This window comes from Cucumis melo, chromosome 9 (assembly GCF_025177605.1).
Source record: "Cucumis melo cultivar AY chromosome 9, USDA_Cmelo_AY_1.0, whole genome shotgun sequence".
Classification (NCBI taxonomy): Eukaryota; Viridiplantae; Streptophyta; class Magnoliopsida; order Cucurbitales; family Cucurbitaceae; genus Cucumis; species Cucumis melo.
This window is the reverse complement of record NC_066865.1, coordinates 4,179,784-4,184,968: the sequence shown is the minus strand read 5'-3', so window position 1 is coordinate 4,184,968 and position 5,185 is coordinate 4,179,784.

The window sequence follows — 5,185 nt, the reverse complement described above, 5'->3', positions numbered from 1 at the left end:
TTTGACGCCGACAACTTATTGGCCTCCCAATCATCACCTTAGACTGATATCTTCTTAGCTAGCAGAGGGGGTTTTTTTAGAAAGAGAAGTAGTGCGACCTTTCCTTCCCCTTTCACCTCATTCAAGGCATATTTGGTCTCTGAGACATAAATCAAGGGAATAAAGAAAGAATAAAATTTGGGCGAAGATCTGGCCTTTCCTCCTTCACTCTCTTGCACTCCTTCTCCATCGATCCTTTCTCTAATTTCCATAAACGATAGGGGGACTATGAAATTGCCTATGAAAGATCGATAGTGGAGTCTGGATGTGCCCCTACCCAGTCTTCCCTTACCAAAAAAGGGAGGCTATCCTTTAAGGTAGGATGGCACCGCTTCTAGGCTTGCTCTAAAGAGGGTACGAGATCGAGAGGGGACTAGTATTAGCCTTGCCTATAGATCGACCTATCAAAAGGAGAGAGCAGGGGTGATATGGAAGAATGTGGGCCTACAGACTGACCAAGTCAAGTGAGAGCGAGATCTGAGCGCACAAGAAATCCACTCCATGCACCAGACCATTAACTGGCCATGGCCTATTGTTGATGAAATGGAATTAGCGGTTAGGATAAGATACCGAGATCAAAGAAAAGCCTCTAATCGAATGAAACAAGGGCTACTACTGAAACGGAAAGGGATGACTCATACTCAGATCTCACAGGAGCAGACTTGGAGGTGCGTGATAGCTTAGGAGGAGGGACGTGCCTAGTGCCTTTCCTTTGATTTACTCGACCCCTACTTTCTAATAATCTAGTTGGGCAAGAAAAGCTCATGCAAAAAAACCCTCGAAGATTAGGAGCAGTTGTTATGGAAAATACCCTTCTCTAGAATACCATATAAAAGAAGAAGAAAGGCTTAAGGGAAAGGCTCCTCTTGAGTAGTCTTCTTCCATATTAGCCTTCCATTTAATCCATAGGTTAATATGGAAAATCCTTTGAATTGGACTAATTAAGCTACGTAGAATAAAAAATAAAGGCTTGATTAAAAGAAGAGTCACAAGGAGATCTAGAAACTTCGGACCATCCGAAGGATTGATTTGGATCCATTAGAATGCATTGGAGCTCAAAGAATTTGAGACGAGTTTGAAAGGACAGACGGAGTTAGGAGTTGAAAAAGAAGTCCTTATCCGTTATTCTTAGAAGGAGCCCTTAGATTAATAGGAGGACTTATCCATTCCAATTAGCTTTCTTTGAACAATGTAGATGTAGAAAAGATGGAAGTAATATTAGAAGAAGGACTTGTGAATTCTACCCTATTAATCTATAGCGGGTCTGACTGAACTTGTTCTTTCTTTTCTATATTATGAAAGGAAGAAAGATCAAACCTAGGTTCAGGAAGAGAGGAATCTCATCAATAATATAGCAAAATCAAGAAGAAGAGAAGGAAGAAGGTGGAAAACTGGCCGGAAGGAAGAGTCAAAGCAAGGGTTTACCGATCTGCTATATAAAGAGATTTTGATACTTCTCTTTCTTCAACTGCCTAAGCAAATGACTCGCCTAGTGCTTGGGTGCATTCTCACTCGGGTATAACGACCCAAAGAGAGGAGAAGTGGAAAAGTCAATAATTCATGGAGTCGAGCATAATTTTTGGAGATGCCATATCGAAAGCGGGTTAATGGCTTAGTTTTGGAATAAGAAAGGGATTTAGTATGCAATCATCGAGAGGTACGAAGCGAGGAGACTTAGAGGAGAGGAAAAAAGAGTAAGCTCGTAGACCCAAGGGAGTGGGGAGTAGTATGCGAGATGAAGGAGAGGAATTCCACGATCGAGGCGGGGAGGGTATGCGAGAAGGCTATTTGCCTGAACCTCCTTGAACCCAGTTTCCCCTTTTCATGATTATAGATTAAAGAGGGGCACAGAGTGCAAAGATGATTCGAGAGTTTGAAGTGATTTCTTCCATCTCACCATACCTAAGGTAGTAGAAAATTATTTATTTGACCTCGGGGTTGTGAAATTCTCATTCAAACTCAAGTAAGTAAATCAATTCTTATCCTAAGCCAAATTGTAATTAGGGTTAAGCCTCGATGAAAAGGGTTCAAGACCTGTCTCGATAAGTTTTGTAGTTTGATCTTTGGTCTCGGCTGGAGGTCTTTCAATTGGGTGTGGGGGCATATAACCCAGTTGAACTGGACGAATCTAGGAATCAAATCTTATACGTGAAAAGGATAGAGAAGGATCAGGAAAAAAGATAAGACCAAGATTGGTGACTACACGACTACTTAATAGGGACCTAGGTGACTGAACCCACTCCGTCCATCAACTCCTTCTCAACTCCTACAGAGCCTTGCCGTAGGTCATCTTGAAATCATCAAAATCTTTGCATTTGGGAACTTGAAAGAAAGCGGAATGATAATCAGGATAACTAAAATCAGAATCAGATTAGCTCGAGTCAGAAATTCCCCGTTGGGAAGAGAGACCCGCGTTCGTGTGCCGCTTGCTCTTTCAATTCTTGCTATAGACCTCTAAACCTGCTACGTGGTAATTCGTAGATTGAGAAGAGGAGACCTCCCAAGTCATATCTCTATGTGCGAAAGGAGCTAATGGTCATAAACCATGAAGGATGTGTCAAGCAAAGGCTGACTTCTCTCTCTTTGGTTTCCTTGGCTGATCACGATTTTTCTGAAATATGCAAGCCCCCGTGGACTTTAAAAACTCTCTTTCATTATATAGTGCGAGAGAGAGAATTATGAATTCTATTCTTTTCATTCTTTGGCTATCGGGAAATAGTAGGGTGAGTTTAGAAGAATTTTCTTAGCTCTTCGTAAGACCCCACGAAGCGGAGAGGGCTCATAATAATCAAAGATTAGATCAAAAGGTGTTGATACAAAGAGCTAGTCTACGACCAGAAACCTATTATGCTTCGGATCGATTGAGCATCAATTCACAGAGGGCAATAACCTTTCCACGGGTGTGATTAGACAATGACCACTTGCCTTGGATAGGTTGAATTCATATGATAACAAAACCTCAAGGACTTTTGACCTTACTCTTTATACTGATGCTCGATGCACTTCTGGATGTGCCTGGAATTCATTTGATAACTAACAGAATATTCTCCTCTTCCTCAATCTCGGTAGTAGTCTGTATTAGGTCTTATTCAGTACCCACACTTGTAGATGGAGATCAAGATGAAATCTGATTAAGATGTCCATTTTAAGCTACCAAGTCCGCCGAACGCTGAAATACAAGTCTTTGGGTGTATTAAGCAAAGGCAAAGCGTGGAGATTTTGATCATTTAATCTGGAATGCCAGAATCATAATTGACTAAAACCCAACCTTTTTTATGATTGACAAATCCTATAAAATTACTCTACGTAGGCTCCGTAGGAGTTGAGAAGAATTTGAGTACGATTCTATATGATAAGAAAGAGTTGACTTATAAAAGATCCAGAGAAGTTAACCGGCTACGAGGATGCGCATTCCCTTCTAACTATTTATTACCAGTCTCGTAGGATTTTTATGAACAAAAAATGTACTCAGTGATTCGAGTTTATAAGTTGTAGGAGGAGAGGGTCAGATCAAATAATAAAGGGAAGATGAAGATTACAATAATTTCATGGATAATAGGATATTCTGGTATAATAATCATTGGAATTCTTCTCCTTGCCCGACCTCTTCTCTCTTTCTTTCTCTTCTTTAGTTGGGAATGCCTACATAGCGGTACCTTTCATACTATCAAAATTCTTCCTTTTCCTCAATCATTCTCACTTAACCAGAGAAAGAATGCCTCATCTCAGACTCACGAAAAGAATGAAAGAGAAAAAAAAAGAGTGAAAGAGAATCGATCCCCTAGGTCTTATCTCGGGATTCAGGAAATCATGGCTTGATATAAGATATAGAAAATATCTTATTTACAGTTATTTGATGCCCCACACATTTGTAGTAATGAACAAAGGCTCAAAGATCATTGATAAAGACTTCTCTTTCTAAAAGATCAAAATACCTCTTTTGGCTTTAAATCCTATTAGATTAATATGAAATTTAAGAGAAAGAGAAATTCTGTCGTTCTTCTTTCATATTCACTACCCTGTTTTTTGTATTTATGATGAGGAAATCCTATTTAGATTCGCTAAATGAATTGAGTCGAGTATCAGGTTGATGAATGAGAAGGGAGTGGGAGTCCATTCTTCTGCCTTATTATTTTCTTTCCTGGTTTTGATTTTTTTAGTATTCCAAACTCAGAAGAAGAAAAGGTTGAATTGCTACTCATTAATTTTACGGTCTAAAGGCTCAAAGAATCCCACGAAGCGTTTCTCTTCTTTATAAATTTCTACTTATTCTTTTTCTTCTTCCACTTATTGATTTCATATTTGAGCTTGATAAAGGAAGACTTTCTTATATATATATATATATATATCAATGAAGAGTAGTGGATAGTAATCTTTGTCTCTCTTTTTGATTGAGGGCTATTAATCTAAGGGCTCCTTCATAGTTGCTTCGCTGGGTGCCTCCTTTTGAGCAAAGAATTTTCTTGCGAAAAAAGAAAAGAAAAGACCCTGAAATTGCTATGAAATTAGACTTCATTTCTTCTTCTTTCTTCTTAAATTCTTCGATAATTCTTTGGTCCTTCTCGGTCTGAAATCCATATGAACCTCTTCCATATTATTCGTGGGCTCCTATCCTTCTCGCTTATTATGCTCTTTATGCCTTCTTATTATGCTTTTGCTTTTTCTTCTACAGGTGTTGGCAATGAAAATAAATAGATCAATTAGCCTTTCTAGGACATTCCTGATCTCAAGATCTCATACGAACTCCAAGATCCAACAGTAACTCCCTGTAAGCCACTTATGAAACTGGGACCTCTGGATCTGTCTTTTCAGACTCCTTACTCGTTCAAGATTCGATTCCTAAATTGGTCGTAGAAGAACCTCTCTAGTAAGTCGAGCATCTGAGAACCTATATTTCCTGCCCTTCAAACGTCACATTTGATTGTGAGAATCTTGGGTTTATTTAACTCGTGGGATAAGTAAAAAAATGACTAATAAAGAATAATGGAATGGGGAGGCTAGGTTTTCCTTCTGGTTTGTGGGCCTCCATTGTCACTGCTGAAAGAAATCGATCTAGTCGAGCTAAGTCTTGAAGTTAGCCCTTTTTTCCTCGCTTGAAGGAGAATTTTCTTTATTATCTCGATTCTTCTTCTCGTCCTCCCTCCAA